Below are 18,475 nucleotides of genomic sequence, written 5' to 3' on the forward strand. Positions count from 1 at the left end.
TTTTTCTTTTACCCGTTTCTTTATTTTCTTGCGTAGCCTGCTCGCGCCAGGGATGTATCGTGGAGCGCTCTGAGATAGGCCAACCATATACGCACTTGCTTGTTCTCAATGGCTGTCCTTTTGCCGACACATACATGGTTTTATTTCTTGCTCGCTGGGTTTTGGCCTTGGGTGCAGTTGTTATGGTGCTGCTAGAGGGATGGCGCGAGAGGACCGGCCGGGGGCCTTGCCCACGGCCGGTGGCAAGAGGGAAGGGATTTCCTTCTTAATTCTTGCTTGATTAGATTGATACATCTCCTCTCCTTATATAGAGAGGTTTACTTGACCCCTAAGTAAGCGACCCTTATCTCTAAACCCTAAGATTAATGGGCTATAGCCAGGCCCATGACGTACTCTAACAGCAGTACTGCCCGAAAATTTCTATCCTAGTAGAGATCTAAAATTTTGTAGGTGAACACGTTTGAACGTGTGACCGCCGTAAAGCACAACAGGAAACTAACTGCTCCCATAAACTTGTGAATGTCATGACCATCAAGGCAGGTTTATCAAGTCCAATTAGCCAAACAAACTATTCAACAGGAAACAAAAGAAAATAAACACATATTACCTTCGCTTCCACGATGACTAAATGCAACCTGACAAGCTCATTATCCCTTTCATCATGTTGCTCCAATGCTCCATAAACACGTCACTATTGTGCGGATTTTCGCACCTTCGTGAACCATCGGGTCCATCTCTAGCGAAACTCAAAAGGCAAAGCGAAAACATAATAGTGTCATCACAACAACAGTGGGCAACGGGAATGGGAAAACAAACACATGAGAAGGCAAATGCAGTATACGAAAGTAGTCAGGGTGTCCAATAAGTAGTAAACGAACAATGGATTGTTGTATAAAGAAACCAACCAGTAAAGAGGACCAGCCAAACTCCGAAAATTTAATGTAGGCACATATATTACACGCACGGCAACCAGAGAGGCCACAAGCAACCAACATCCCCAACACCCAAACGGTTGCCTTATATGAAGCTACCAAAACTAACAACAATGAGTATGATCGCCTTAGCAACATTATTTCCACAACACTGGAGCCAATTCAGTGTAAACAATCAAAATGCATACTTACAAGAGAAATATCAGCCATAACTATATGTAAATGAGATTGGTATTGTATCTCACACCTAAAATATGCGGAATTGCACATGTGGCTAACAACAATTACTAATACATGATGAGATCATAGTTTATATAATGAACTAATGGAAGCTCAAATTAGCACAAACTGTATTTTGGATCTAGCAAAATACTATTTTCATTGATAATTTTCAACGACAGGTAATAAGCCTAATGTAGCAATAATAATAGTACACTGATAGTGACTGAAAATTTGTATGACCCAAAGACAAAAGTTGGGTGCTATAACTAAAATGTGCACTTCTATTAACCAAAAAATAGTATGGCCCAGAGACAAAAGTTGGGTATGATACTTGAAATTCTTGGTAAGCATACTCTCGATACTTACCACCATACTATGGATTTCCAGGAAACTGTACCTATGGGGAAAAAATCATGTGTGCCATAGATAGAGAGCTTAAAACAGAACTACAATTACCAAATGGTTGAGGTACGGAAAAATAATTCTCGGCATGCAATCATTGGAAAACATCATAAATTATTTTTTACATAAATGTCACACAGAATAAAATACTTGGACTACAGGGAAGTATCAATATATTTCTCAATCACACAGTCATATTTTTTATTAGAGCTTGCCACTAACTGATCTATGAAAAAAAGAACAATACGCTGGTTCATCACTGAATTCATGTACACTTCACGATACATTAATTTCTGCAACCATACTAAAACAACAAAAAAGTACATAACAACAATTTGGGTGACTTTCGGAGATACGGGTGTATCTGCGGTGAGGCACAAAACCAATTTGGGTTCCCAAGGATATAAGTGGCACCATTAGTAGATATTGTAATGTACTTCCAGAGTATATGGATGAAGTTTCTTCAGGGAAGTGAGTCCAAATTTCATTACAGGGAATAAGCCGAAAACAAGCTATAACAATCAGTTGTAAGTAGTAACTCCATTGTCTAACAGTCTAAATGCATAAAACAATGAGAACATGATTCCTCTCCCATACTGGTAGAACTAAAGAGATATAAGATTTGAAACCACAAATATTAATAAGTACCAATGAATAGCATCTTGTAAACCTGGTTGTCATCAGGCTACCATGGTCTCCTGGTGGTACTCATTTATGAGAAAATCCGCGGATGATATTTGTTGTACACCAATAAATATATTTTTCATTATTTCTAATAAATTATGGCAGTAATAAAAAGTAGATGGGTATAGAGAACGAAATGCTGGGAAAATATACTTTAAATGTTTTGCAACTACTCTATAATTCACATATATTTTACAACCATGCTTACCTAATATCCGATGTGGCCTTCACAGTCTGCACGGTGAATTGCAAAAGTAGGTAAGCCAAATGATTAATAGACTGTGAACACTAATATTTAAATCCATATTTATTTTAGAGATAATTCCTCAAATCTATCATTTGTACAACTAAGGCTCTGTTTTATCTATGCGAGTAGAAGAAAAGTACACCGAGCTAAATGACATCATTCTTAAGGCAAATCAGAACACTTTTTTAGTTACCCTATAGTTGCATAATGCCCACAAACCCCACTGATGCAGACATTTCAGCAGTTCTAGCTATAGCATGAAATCAACCAAGAAATTTAGAGATACGAAATCAAGAGATTTCCTTTGATATTAAAAATCAAAGTGTGACTGACTGAGATATGGTTACTCATTCTTGTTTCAAGAAACCATACGGAAGGTATCATACGTAATAAAAAAAAGGAAAAAACCAATTATTCAACAACGAATTCCTCATCCTAACTTATCCCGTCCAAGTTCAATCTGAATGTGAAAGTTTAGGTGATGCCGGTAGGCCAATGACTGTGAGCGAACCTTGAACCTATGGTTGTGATGAGACTGAGTCTACTCTACTGTTTCTTGATTCGTTTGGCACACTTCATGTCATATATGGTCAGAGCTAAAGCATTTGCATGTTCACCATCAATCATCTCCTGTCCAATCAGCTGTTGCTAGTAAACCGATACGGAGCAACAGCTTCACGTGGACCTGAGAACGTGTTGGACTCGTTGGTTGGTTTGCAGTGGCGGAGCTACAGACGACAGCTATGGATCATCTCCCTCTAGAGGTGTCATAAAATAAGAATGTTGAAACGATTATCTCAAATAGAAATACATATGGTCAGACCTACCTGAAGTCATCATAAGAGAATAAAGGTGATGATGACAATAGAAACTTAGACAAAGACTACGTCCTATCCCCCAGCACACGGCCGACGTGTAATACGCTGCCTTCAGCCCATATTTATCCATTATATTCCTGCTATGCACCCTAGTTATGGTTATCCACAACAGGCATGACAAACGCTGAATAAGCCGGAGCACCAAACTGAAGCACATAAGATTCGTTGAGAAGATAATTTTCAGTATTGAGGAACCATGTGGAAAATGACTGAAACACGTTAACCTATCGCAACAGCTTCTCACATAATGGACATACGTAACTATCGCATATAGGCCTACAATTCCAGACACTACTTTCTTCCAAGGTTTATTGAGATCCAAATCGAGCTCAAAACAATAAATTGGTGGACATATTACTGAACAATTAATGGAAATACAATAAGTACTAACAAATTTTTTTACTTGAGTACTCACCAAAATTATTAAGAAATGACATTGGCAAGTATCCAACTATCATATCCGAGGGCAGACGTATCTAATTAAATTGTGTTACTTGGATTTTAAGAATCGCCAAAGCCACAATCGAGCTGATATGCGATCATGCATTAGTCATAGTAAATGAGTTATTATTTGGATGCAATATGAATAATCTTTTGCCAGAATAAAGGAAGTACAGTTGATTTGATCAAATGAAAATAAAAAAGGGGTGATATAGGAGTTGCAGATCAGAAAATGTGAGCAATGTAAGGGCTCGTATGCTGTCTGAGTTGTCACGGGTTGATTGAATAGAGTTACATTCATTCCAAATTAATGATGCCATCTTAAATGACCACACTCCGCACCTAAGGCATCTAGCATGTGCTTCGGATGCCAATCCTAGATTTTGAAAAATATGCTCAAAGAAAAGCAATCTGCATTCTCCTGGACTCTTTTGTTTTGACCACAGCAGACAAAGCAGCACCTTAAAGAGTCCAAAATGAAAACGGTAAAATCAAGTAATAAGCTAATAGCACATATAGCTATAACGTTCTGGAACAAACATTGTATCATAACTATTTTCAGGAGAAGCACAAATGAATGTGGAGTGTTTTCAGCATGGAAAAAAGTAGCGCGCTATTCCAACGCTAATAGCACGCTATAGCATATCTGGAGAGCCGACGCTACGCTATTTCGGCGCTATAGCGCGCTATTCGCGTTAATAGCACGCTATAACATGCTAATAGCGTATTTTTAGACCCACGCTATTTTGTTATAGCGCGCTATTTTTTTCCTTGGTTTTCAGTAAGCCTAGTATTAGAGCAAATGAGAGAAAAGTGATATATAGTGCACATGAAGTGTAGTTGTGAGTAAGAAGTACATATAAAGTCAGCATTTATAGCTCTTTTCCTTTTCCCTTTAACACAGCAATAGAGTAGCTTATTTCTGGCCGTACTAATCAATATAGTAATGAATATATGGCTATATGCATGAGAAAATATCTATGCAGCCAACATTTTTATACTGTGGACTTCGGAATAAACTTAACAAAAGCATTGTATTGTCAGTAAGAATGCAAATTAACATATATGTAATTATTTCATTATCACCTGCACTAGCGTTGATGCCAAATCACATACAACATATTCAAGGGATCCCCAATGATTGGTAGCCAAGCTGCCATTTCTCATCTTCCTGTAGTCACAAGTAATGACCATGGATTCAGTAGAATGCTACTTCTTCTAACCATGACACAAGCCATCACCATCGCTGAAACAACCAATATGATATTTCACGCATACATAGCAGGAGTTCCTACCTACAGATCTGGACTTGTTACATGTCTACAATATGCCTAGCAGAAGAAACGGCTGCAATCCCATGTACTCAACTCCAGCTGCCACTTCTGCAGTTATATTCTAAAGTTCCCTGATGGAGGTCCTCAGGATAGTGAACTCTTGATGATTTATTTGTACCAACCGAAGCTATTGATAAAATGCAGAGAAAGCAAATAATCAAACACCTAGGAGGCAATGGTGAGCAGATGGAATGGCGTGACTACTCTAAATCTTAATAGTTTAATTGGAATCCACATTAATCATGAATTCCAATGGATTAGCACCAAGTCTGAATCCTCGTGTTACTAACTGCTAATGTGTTTGCGTAGGGCGGGGTAGTGGGGTATTCATACCTGGGCCTTGTTCGTGAGGAAGGCAATCCCATGGATGCTGGTCTCCTCAGCCCAGCCTCTCATCACCCCAAGTTTTTCTCGCTGGGTAGGCCATCTCGTGCAGGTCGCATGGTTGGTACAGCCAGCGACCGTGGTCCGGCCGCCTCCGCACGGGCAGCCGTTGAGATTTTTGCAGCCTAGTTCTTCTTGAGTCGCCCTGAGCACCCCCTACCAGCTCTCCTTGCCGGCAAGAGCCACGGCGAAGACATGCAGCGACAGCGGCGTCGCCAAGAGCCACACGCATCGCCGTAGATGAACCGGTGAAGAGGAGGGCGAATAGAACTGCCACAGCACCAAATAATAGGGAAGGAAGACCAAATCCCCGGTCAGAAGAAACCGGAACCGACCCCCGTGCCCCCTTTCCTCGCTCAACACACACGATTAACAGAACGAAATTTTCCCTGCACTGGGGCCCACGATAGGGACTGGCCGAGCAACCACAAACGCTGCCAACACTGGGCATCTCCAACCGCGCGACCCAAACCGCGCCCGCACGTCCGGATGGGTCGAGCCGGACAAAAACGCGGCCCAGCGCGGGGACGCACCGCAAAAGCGGACGGCCGCGGCGTCCGGAACGACGCAAACCCGGCCCAAATCTGGGCTAGGTTTGCGTGGCCGCGATGGCACGCGCCGTCCGCGCGCCGGTCGCCTCGTCTCCCTTGGGCCCACCCGTCGGTGACCGTGGATGCTATTAAATGGGGACCGGAGGGATCCGGCCCTCCACTCCGATCCCCACTCCACTCCCGCAGCGAAACCGCCGCCATGGCCCCGAAGCGACGGTTCGCTTCCGGAGCCAACGACGACGAGGCGAGCAGCAGCCGCCGTCGTCCGCCGGCGCTGCGGCCTGCGGGAGGAAACCGAGGCGGCCTCCACATCGGAGAGGCCGCCCGCGGAATTTCCGCAACCGCCGCCTCTGCTGCTCGAGTCCAAGCCCGAGTCCTCGGAGGAGGACCCGGACCTCCGCGCCGCGCTGCTCATCTCGGCGGCGGAGGAGGACGCGAAATGGCCGCACCTCCATGCGGCCATTCGCACCTCCGAGATGGAGGAGGCGGCCCGGCTGGAGGTCGAGGAGGCGGAGGGCTGGGAGCTCTACGCCCAGGCCCGCCAGGCGCGACGGGAGGAGGAGGAGGCGGCGCGGCAGGAGGAGGCCAGGCGCCGCGCCGACGAGGAGCGCCGCGAGGAGCAGCGGCGGCAGGAGGCCAGGCGCCACGCGGAGCAGCGGCGGCGCCAGGAGGCCAGGCGCCGCGCCTGGCAGGAGAGACAGCAGCGCCTCACGGAGGAGGCGCTGCTCCATGCGCCGCCGCAGCCTCGGGTGGCTCCGGACCCCCACTCGGCCTGGGAGGAGGCCCTGTGGTCTCCGTGGTCGGAGTCCCCGGCGCGGTCGAGCCACAACAGCGCCTCGCCGCCCGGGGACGTCGTCCACGACGACGACGTCGCCGACGACGCCCACAGGGGCTAGGCAGCGCACCGGCGGCCACCGCGCCGCCGACCAAACCCTAATAGAGGGGTTTTAGATTAAAATTAAAAGCCCATATAGGGGCTTCTTTTGTTAGTTATTTGCCCAAAATAGGGCTATGTACAAATTTGCCCAAAATAGGGCATATGTTGAATGAAATTTCGTTTAAATTTGCCTCTTTTTTTTGTTTTCGTGTTTCTCCGGTTATGCGATGTGTCCGCGCGTTGGGCGCAGCGCGCGACCCAAACGGACACGCGGACGCGGGCCGCTGTCCGCGTGTCCGCTCGGCCACCCAAACGGCTCAAAACGGACGGCCCAACGCGTCCGTTTGGGTCAGCCGGTTGGAGATGCCCTTAGAGCTCTTTAGAGATTCTGTGAGCGAGAACCTAGGATGGACAACGTTTTCCTTGGTGGGTTGCTGGATGGACGTGGAGATAAGGGCATCTCGAGCGGCGTGACGCATTTCGGACGTCCGAAATGTCCGTTTGCGTCGCGCGGCGGACGCTCGACAGACCGTTTTTGTCCGCGCGTCCGTTTCCATCTAGGGGTGGCTCCAGCGGGCCGACGCATTTCCGCGTTTGCATCAATTTATGAAGTTTCCAAACAACAAAATAAGGAAATCAATAAAGTCATAGTTATTACATTTAATTTTTTTAAAGTCGACATGAAAATAAGATAGTATTTCTCTAGGCATGATCTTCATGGCCAGCCAATGTCCACTGATGCTCAATCAGATCCGTTTGCAGCTGTTTGGAGACGTTCTCGTCAGTAACTTCTACATTCCTATGTAGATAGTCCAGCCAAGATGAAGCTCCAGGAAGTGGCGCAACCAGCTCACCTTGGAAATCCCAGTGGTTCTCATTGCGGCCATCAGGACGCTCGTTCTCAACGAACATGTTGTGCATGAGCATGCAGCATGTCATCACCTCATGCAGTGTCTTCAGCGACCATGTTCTTACCGGGTGACGGACAATTGCCCACCGAGCTTGGAGCACACCAAATCCGCGCTCCACATCTTTCCTGCAAGCCTCTTGCATCTTGGCAAACCTCCTCGTCTTCTCGGAGTTTGGATTACGGACAGTCTTCACCAATGTGGCCCAGTCAGGGTAGATGCCATCAGCAAGATAATATGACTTGTCATATGCATTTACATTGATCTCATAGCTCACCCGGGGAGTTTTGCCTTGCATGAGCCGGTTGAAAACCGGTGATCGGTGCAACACATTGATGTCATTATTGGAACCGGCCATGCCAAAGAATGAATGTCAAATCCATAAATCTTGATATATGACAGCTTCAAGAATGACAGTTTTTCCCTCCTCATGCCCGTTGTACGCACCCTGCCATCCAAATGGACAGTTTTTCCACTGCCAGTGCATGCAATCTATGCTGCCAATCATTCCTGGGAAGCCTCTAGACTCGTTGATAGACAGGAGCCGTCTTGTATCCTCAACAGTTGGCTCCCTATAGTAATACTCTCTGAACACGGCAATCACGGCTCGGCAAAACCTGTACATGGCCTCAAGACAGGTGCTCTCACCCATTCGAAGATACTCATCGAATATATCCGCAGTCATTCCATATGAGAGCATGCGAATAGCCGTGGAGCATTTTTGGTAGGAGGTGAAGCCTAACGTACCTATTGAATCGCGCCTGCATTGGAAGTAGGGGTCGTAGTTTCTGATGCCCCGTAGAATGACCAAGAACATGTCCGTTGACATCTTGTATCGGCACCGGAACATTTTTTCCGGGAAGATCGGATTGGTGAGGTGTGATGTCTACGGGAGCTTCTATTCTTGTAGACAGTGTTGGGCCTCCAAGAGCAGAGGTTTGTAGAACAGCAGCAAGTTTCCCTTAAGTGGATACCCAAGGTTTATCGAACTCAGGGAGGAAGAGGTCAAAGATATCCCTCTCATGCAACCCCGCAACCACAAAGCAAGAAGTCTCTTGTGTCCCCAACACACCCAATAGGTGCACTAGTTCGGCGAAGAGATAGTGAAATACGAGGTGGTATGAATAAGTAGTAGCAACGGCAATGACACCGTAAAAGTGCTTTGCCCAGTGACAAGAAACAAGCAGTAGTAATGTAGCAGTAGTAACGCAGCAGTAGTAACGTAGCAATGAGTAACGCAATAGAAACAAGAAACAAGCAGTAGTAACTCAGCAGTATTTAGGGACAAGGCCTAGGGATTACACTTTCACTAGTGGACACTCTCAACATTGATCACATAATGTAACAGTATAAATGCATACTCTACACTTTTGTTGGATGATGAACACATTGCGTAGGATTACACGAACCCTCAATGCCGGAGTTAACAAGCTCCACAATAATGCTCATGTTTTAGTAACCTTAAGTGTAAGATAGATCAACGTACTAAACCAAGTACTAGCATAGCATGCACACTGTCACCTTCATGCATATGTAGGAGGAATAGATCACATCAATATTATCATAGCAATAGTTAACTCCATAATCTACAAGAGATCATGATCATAGCATAAACCAAGTACTAACACGGTGCACACACCGTCACCATTACACACGTGCAGGGAGGAATAGAACTACTTTAATAACACATCACTAGAGTAGCACATAGATAAATTGTGATACAAACACATTGCAATCATAAAGAGATATAAATAAGCACCTCACTATGCCATTCAACAAGTGAATAAGTATTCTCGTGAAATCTAGCCTAAGAGACCCACACGGTGCACACACTCGTCACCTTTACACACGTGGGACGAGGAGTCTCCGGAGATCACATAAGTAAAACTCACTTGACTAGCATAATGACATCTAGATTACAAACATCATCATATGAATCTCAATCATGTAAGGCAGCTCATGAGATTATTGTATTGAAGCACATAGGAGAGAGATGAACCACATAGCTACCGGTACAGCCCCGAGCCTCGATGGAGAACTACTCCCTCCTCATGGGAGCAGCAGCGGTGATGAAGATGGCGGTGGAGATGGCAGCGGTGTCGATGGAGAAGCCTTCCGGGGCACTTCCCCGCTCCGGCAGGTGCCGGAACAGAGACTCCCGCCCCCAGATCTTGGCTTCGCGATGGCGGCGGCTCTGGAAGGTTTTTGTGGTTTTCGTCGAACGCCCCGATGTTTTCGATCCAGGGGATTTTTATAGGCGAAGAGGCGGCGCCAGGGGGTCGAAGGGCTGGCCAAACCCTAGGGGGCGCGGGCCCCCTAGGCCGCGCCGGGTATGGTGTGGTGGGCCTCGTGCCCCCCTCCGGTCCCTCTCGTGTGTTCCGGATGCTTCCGGGGATTCTAAGATCTTTGGCGTTGATTTCGTCCGATTCCGAGAATATTTCATTACTAGGATTTCGAAACCAAAAACAGCAGAAATCGTGAACCGGCACTTCGGCATCTTGTTAATAGGTTAGTTCCGTAAAATGCACGAATATGACATAAAGTGTGCATATAACATGTAGATAACATCAATAATGTGGCATGGAACGCAAGAAATTATCGATACGTTGGAGACGTATCAAGGTGGAAGTAGTCCTTGTGGAGGCGGGCCTGCCCTTCAATCTGTTGTGCGGCAGGTTTTTGGAGCGCCCCTTCACAGAGCCCCGGTGTTGCGGCCCCGGGTTAGAGGTGAACTCGTGGATCATGGAGGCCGCAGTAGTTGCCAATGTCTGCGTCGACTGATCGGACTCCTCGTCGGAAGAGGAGTCGACGACCTCCGCGCGGAACTTGTCCAACATCTGCCACATGTCCATCTGCGCGGGTACAAACTGTGGATCAATGGCCGCGCACGATAGCGCCGAAAACACGAGTAAGAAACCTACCGACGCAATTGACCGAACAGGTCGTGGGCGGCGCGGAAGGGCGGCGCAACCGGGAGCGTTTCGCCCGAAAGTAGCCGACAGGTACGCGGCGGAGCCAAGCCCGAGTACGCTCCTGCTCTCCCGCGCGGCAAGAACGGAGCCGACGGCGACTACTGCGGCGCTGCGGCCGGACGGCGGCGGGTGGGGTTGGGGTGGTGGTGTCGCACTAGGTCAGGAAAGAAGGGGAACAAGAAGCAAATCGAAGCGGTCGATTTCGCTGTCCCTGACATACGGGACCGGGTAAGAAATGGAGGACGCTCCACGCGACCGCCGAGCGTCCGCGAAGACGCAAATCTGGCGCATATTTGGGCCAGGTTTGCGTCTCCGCGGACGGCCCAGTCAGTTTGCGTCGCCCCGCTGGAGAGGGTGCCAGACGCATTTCCGGTCACGGCGGACGAAAACGGTCGCTCTGCATCCGTTTGCGTCACACCGCTGGAGATGCCCTAAGGCAAAAGGAGATGGTCTTTTCCATCTTGCCTGGAATTGTAAGATCCCCATACGAATAAGAAATGCTCAAAAAAAAAACATACCAATAAGAAGAGTGAGGGTTCAGGAAAATATTAAAAATAGATTTTTAAACATTTGTAAACTTTAATTTTGGTTTAAATTCATTTTCAATAATTTCAAAGGTAATTTTAATTGGTTTTATTTAAACACGGGAAGAAGGGCGGAAGGTTTTATATAGAACCATATGAGAGAGAAGAACAAAATAATTATTCGAAAATAATTTTATTTTGTCAAAACATGTATGTGATGTATGCATGATTATGGAACGACGCGAAGAATCAAGCAACGAGGAAATATCTAATATATTGGGTTTCCCGGGTCGTTACACGGCCCAAATTCAGACTGCAAATGCGTCCACGCGGACACTACGCGTGACAACTTCCCTCCGCCTCGGGCCCGCCTGACAGCGACTCTGTCTGCTTCGTTTTCTGCATGCACGCACCGAGCGTCCTTGTTCTTCTAAGTCAGGCCCACATGGCGGTGGGCACGAGGCCTGAACCGCCTTCTTTCTACGATGGCCTTCACCGTCAGTTAGGGTTCTGCACCGTCATTAGGCACGCGACTGGATACCCCGCTGACATAGGCACATCCAATGGGCCTGCCGAAAGTGGTACCCGGGGTTTAATGAAGGCCCACGACCCGAAGAATAAGAAGATTCGGAAGCCCAAGATATTATTAAGGAAAGTTAGAGTTGTAATAGAAGTCATCGTTTGTAATCTTGCGGGACGGGTCAGAAACCCTCCCGGACTCTGTAAACTTGTGTATTACGAAACCCTCGACTCCACCTCCTATATAAGGGGGGGTCGAGGGACAAAGAAAGGATCGAATCTATTGTCAACACAACCTTAGTTTTTACATTGTCGAGCACTTTCGGCTGAAACCTTCGAGATCTACTTGCCCTCTACATCCAACGAAACCCTAGTCTACAATCCGTAGGCATTGACAAGTTAATCCCTTGTCAATTGGCGCCGTCTGTGGGATCTAGAGGTTGCAAGGAGCTGATCTCGATGGCACGTCCAGAATCGTCAACTTCGTCGGTAGCAAGCAATACGATGGATCGAGGTAAACGGGAAAAAACTGATCTAGTCGATTTTATTCCTCACCCGCCCTCCCGTTTGGATGCATGTGCGTATCTGGAGGAGCCCATTGTCATGACGTTCGGAGAATTCCGATTTAGCGTCAACAAGGAAGGATCTTATCGTCTCGAAGTTCCGATCTCGTCGGAATTTTCAGCGATCGATTCTAACTTTTCATCGAGCAATGAAGAACTTTCGTCGCCACGCTTCATCAACACCAAGGCAGGCGGAAAGCTCGCCAGGATATTCAGCAACACATCCTTCGGGTCGTCTGCGGACTCCTTTATAAGCAGCGACTCCGACAGCGTCGACAGCTTCAACTTCATCGACAAATCTGCTGCCTTTGGAAAGGTGTGGCGACCCGGCATACCACTGCATGGTGTAGTATGCAAGTCTGATATAACACCAATGAAACACCGTTCCACTAGTATTATATCGCTCAGAGTGGTACAACAGAAACATATGCGGGTCCAAGGCATGTCTATAGAATTACAACATTGACTCGTTACAAAAGATCATCATAGCCTCCTACTTTACAATGAGGTAAAACTGCAAATAAACTCCGAAGAACGACTCGTAGTCTAATTCTATCACGAACTCTATTTGTAGAGTATTTAACTAGCTATAGAGGCTAAGAATAGATTCTAGCTAAATAGGAGCTAGGTTTAGGAAGCTAGTTCCCTTCTATGGCTAAACTAGGTTTTCTCTATGTTGGATGAGGTATCTGACTCTTCTGACAAGGTCTTGTCTCGTGAAGTAGTTGTTGACTCCTCGGCCTTCGAGTTGTGCTGTAGATCCTCCTTCGATGCCTCCATATCTAAGCAGGGGATTTAAGAGTGGGATGAGTACGAGCGTACTCAACAAGTTCATTATAGGAAAGAGGTGTTTAATGCACTAGCTACGACGATTAGACCGTAAAGTCTAATACCAATGCAAGTTTTCATAATCATTTCTTCAAAAGATTGCTTTTATTCGGAAGAACTATGTCCGTCAGCCTTCACCGGTTTACTAGAACTTCATGGAGCTCCTTTCCGGCGGCGTTCGCAGCTCCATATCCCGAACAAGGGAGTGACAGGTCACGGTTCTTTACACTCTGCAGAGGTGTGTTGCTTTACCCATAAGAGATCTTAACCTTGGTGCCAACCGGGCGCGCAACCCGTCCACACTTCCTATGGTGTGAGGCCCGGTATAAGGTCTAGCCAATCATGTTCCTCCGCTACCTCGAACACCCGCCCTTTGTTGCATGCGCCGACCCTGGGTCCACGTCGGTCCCATTATTCCCGTATTTCAGGGTGGACCCCGACCACGACAACGTGTGCTGGGCTCTACCATACACTCCTACGCCGGTGGCTGCAACCCATCCTAGACCGCAATACCGTGGGGACTTAGGACTCCCCAGCTCACCATCTTGCTCCTTCGGGCGACAAGTGTACTACGGACTATGCCGTGGGGACTTAGGACTCCCCGACCTCACCGGCTTGCCCCTTGGATTACAAGTGTACTACGGTAAAGCGCATCCGTTGATGAACGAGAGGTGGAAACACTTTTGACTACTCCGTCCCACTCCGGATCTTATGGTTAACACGGGTATTACGGCACAAGAATCATCGGCGACATTTGTTGTTTAATCCTAGATGGATATAAACCCGTGCAATGGAACCTCCACCATATCAACACAATCCATGGTTCCATTGCCCACCACTTAGTCATATTTATAGTTATGAAAGTAGTGGTTTTGATTTTTGTGCAATAGTGATAACCATAATACTTTGCAAGTAATTTGATAGAAATACTCAAATGACATGAGCAAGTGATGAACTTGCCTTTCTTGACTCGCAAGATTATGCAGGCAAGGTCTTCGATACGCAATAACTCCAAATTCTGAAATAGCATCATCGTCCGGTAAGGACGATGTTTAAAAGATTGGCAAGGATGCAATAATGCATAAGAATGAGATGTAATCGCTCTAAGCGTGATCTAACCCCGATGATTTAGGATCAGTGAGTTGTAATGATTGGTTTAGGGTGTGTTGCACTTTTAGAGTGATTCACAAACAAGGTTCTTATTAAGAATTGGTTGCTTGTTATCATAAGCAGGTACTGTAATAATTCATAATAACAATAATAATAGCATTAATAGCACACAACAATAACATTTGGTATAATCTTAACATGTAATGAATAGTGGTTGGTTTTAGTACTATATGGCATGGTTGATGATTAATTATCATATACTTTAAAAGAATAACTTTGGAAGAACATGTTCTTTAATAAAGAACAAGTATGATAATTAGGTTTGTGGAGTTCTATGGTTTATTATGATTTCAACTAATTTCTGGAGTAAGGTTTAGATGGATCACAACATAGTTGGATTCATCGAGCAACTAGGCTTGATTGGTTAAGATAAGCCTAGGCATCCTAAGCAATTCATTATACATGGTTGTGGTCAAGGTTGGTTTATCATGCTAGTGATAGTCGGCTAGGACTTATAGGTTCTTATAAGCGGTGGTTGATGAGAATTCCTTATTTTCTTCAAAAGAATAACTTTTGAAGAACATACTTCTTAAGTAATAAGAAGTATATCAATTAGGGTTGAGGTTACTCTCTATTTTCTTCAAAAGAATAACTTTTGAAGAACATACTTCTTAAATAATAAAAAGTATAATAATTAGGTTGGGGTTGTTTAGGTTTGCTATTGAATTTCCTAAGTAAAGATTGGTTGGTTCCTAAATAGGATGGTTGATAAGTATCCACACTAGTAGGGTTTAGTGGAATAGGGTTAGGTAATGTAAAATAGTAGATATAGTTGCTATTGAGGTTCATCACAATAGAGTGATGTTAAATAGGGATAAATAAGGATAATGGCTTTGGTAATAGGATCTAGGATTTTCACTAAATTCACCCTACTTGATTATCTAAGTCTGATGAGGATGAATACATGGGATGCTAATTGTAGTGATAGGGTTCCCATATTTTATGTGGATTTGAGATAGTATTTAGTTGCTAGATATGAATCTATGTTTACTGGTGAAGTAACATGATCTCATGCTACTAGGAGGTTTAGGTTTGAGAACAATTTAAGGTTCATATGAAGTAATGGAGCTAGGGTTTTAAATGGCATTAGGGTTTTAGTATCCCACATAAAATTATGGTTTTGTCTTCTTAATTCAATATGGAACTTAGGGTTTCCTAATTATTAATTATTTCTTGGATTAATAACTTCATTTGAAAAGTTGAAGTTATTAATAACTTTGAAATAAGAATAGTATTGAATTTGGCATTTTATTATTTTTAAATAATTAATAATTAAGATAATTATTAATTAGGGTTTAAATCATTCTGATAATAATTTAATAAGTTAATAGTAGAGGAAAATTAATTTTAATGTTTTCCTTATTTACTTTATGGTTTTTATTTATTTTATACCTTTTTCCTAATTATTGAATTTTAACTGAATTTAGGATTAAAATTAAATGCTTAAATGATAAGTATTAAATAATTAAATCTTTATTAAAAATAAAAAATTCATATTATATTTTTATTGGGTAGACTTTTCTTTTATAAGAATTTTAAGATCTCATTTATATTTTTCTGACTTAATTTGGATTTTATATGAATTTGTAAAGTTGCAGCATTTATTGAATTGAAATTAAAACAGAATTTACTAAAGTTACCCGGTTGCCTAACCCACACAGTCACTGACTGGTGGGGTTAGTCCACGTCAACAGCCACGGTGGCACGACGTGGCAAGCAAGGCCCTCACCGGCGGCAGTGGCGATGGTCGCCGGCGGTGTGGTGCTCCCCCGGGCAAATCTCCTACACCAATCGCTTTAACTCGCCGCGGTGAACTCAATGGTGCAAGCGCCGCCCAAAAACGGTCGCCGGAGCTCGCTCGCCGGCGAGGCCGAACGGCGGCGGACACGGGTACACGCAGTGAGGATGCTACGGGCGACGATTCGATGCAAAACGAAGCTCAGGAGGTGCGCAGGCTCACCGTGATGGTGTTGGACGCGTCGGTGAGATCGGAGGTGGTCTGGCGGCGAAGCAATGGTCACGGTGGCCGGACCATCTGTGAGCCAAAGTGAGCTCGAATCGGATGCTTCCGAGCGCGGCGACCCAATTCCTTCTGCAAGAGTTGCAAGTCGACGATGGCGGCGAAGTTGGTAGCCATGGCGGGGCTTGGGGAGGCTCCTACCGACGGCGAGGGAGATGGCCGGGCGAGCTAGGGTTTGCAAAATTGGGGCAAAATGACGAACACGATCAGAGGAGGATGCGGCGAGGTATTTATAGGCTCTTCGGCGGTCGTTGATGATCGTCTGGTCCATATTGGCGGCCGGGACGTGGCTCGCCGGCGTCGTGGCGCTCTCCAGTGCGTCGTCGGTAACGAAGACGATGACGAGGACTTCGTCTCCGCACTTATCCGCTCGAAGAGGTACGTGGGTTGGAATCCGGCGATGGACTGGGCCGGAACTAGGCTGCTGCTGGGCTGCGTTGCTGGACTACTGGTGGCTGCCACGGCTAGATGAGGTCCGGTAAGCCTCGGCTTCATTTTTTCTTTCTGTTTTGTATATTTTCTATTTTCTGTTTTATTCCTTGTTTTGAATTCTGTTGCTAATTCATGTTTTAACTATTTTCCATTTTGCAGGTGTTAAACAATTGGTCTTGTATGAAGACTAACAAAAGTGTTATTGTATTTTCTTAATTATTTTGATTAAACATTTCAAATATGTGGCTTTATTACAAATTGGAAATAATCATGATTTTATGCACTCATTTTAATTTCCTTTTTCTTGTGTAATCACATCTATTAGAATTATTAGGTTTGATAATTTCTACTCTAAGTGTTTTAGAGTTTATCATTAGGGTTTGGTCTCTCAATTGAGAATTTAGCCCCTTGCACATGATTTTATGTGAACCTTATTTATTAGGGTTTTATCATTTCTAGTACAACCCCCCCTTGTTAAGGTTAATACTATCACTACATTTGAAAGTATCTCAGTAGGGATTGTTTCCATCATAGTTTATCTTGGTTACAAAGATAAATGGTTGATCACTATATGGTTTACTCATAAGATTTAGCATTAGATTATTCTTAAGTTCCATATTAAGCATGAGCTTTAATTAGTGAACAATTCTAGGGTTCTCATCATATTCACCTAATGGTAATTGGTTTGAATCTTAATTGTGGTTTAGGTTTTAGTTGTGATCACCCAAGTGATACTCAAACTAGGGTTGAGATTTAATTCTAGGGTGTAGAGATGAGATGACACCATATTGCATGAGCTAGGGTTTAATCTCCCCTAACCATGATAAGGTGGTTACTTGTTTAATATTTCATGTGCTTCACTATTTATTAAGGATTTGGGAATTGGTTTGATCTCCTACCAACTAACGTCTATTATTAACCTCACTTTAATATTAAAGTAACTACAGTGGTTATAGTTCTTTTTATAGTTAACTTTGGTCATATGGATTGATGTTTTCTCACCATGTAAAGTATGGAGTTTTATTCTAAAGCTTTCTTAGATGAAGAACAAGTGGAATGTATGTGTGGTAGGATTCTACTTGTGATCACCAAGTGATTCACAAAGTTAAGGTTTAGGATATAAGCCTATTGTTGCATACTAGTGATCTCCCCATGATTTCATGTGGTGAATGATATCTACTTATCCTATTAGGGTTTAACTTATCCTCATACCTCAAGAGCATGATCATGGATTAGGCATGATCAACTTGTTCTTAATCTCTCTACCTCAAGTTCTTAGGGTTTATGATCATCACTCAATTTATAATGATCAAGGTTTGGCTTCCTAAAGTATCTCTCATTAATTAGGTTTCTCAGTTCCATGACCAAGCATTGTCTTGATCAACTAGGGTATAGTACTTCTAATTTACCTTCTTGAATGGTACTTCTATGATTGCCTTTAAAGTTTATATCTCAGGAGAATGCCTAAGATATTATGTTAGGGTTCTACTCAACAATGATGATATGATCATCTGGTTATAAGAATAGTTCTCTCCCTCAAATCCAGGTGATGCCTCAACTATCCTGAGTGTAACACCAGATGTTGAG

This window comes from Lolium rigidum, chromosome 4 (assembly GCF_022539505.1).
Source record: "Lolium rigidum isolate FL_2022 chromosome 4, APGP_CSIRO_Lrig_0.1, whole genome shotgun sequence".
NCBI lineage: Eukaryota > Viridiplantae > Streptophyta > Magnoliopsida > Poales > Poaceae > Lolium > Lolium rigidum.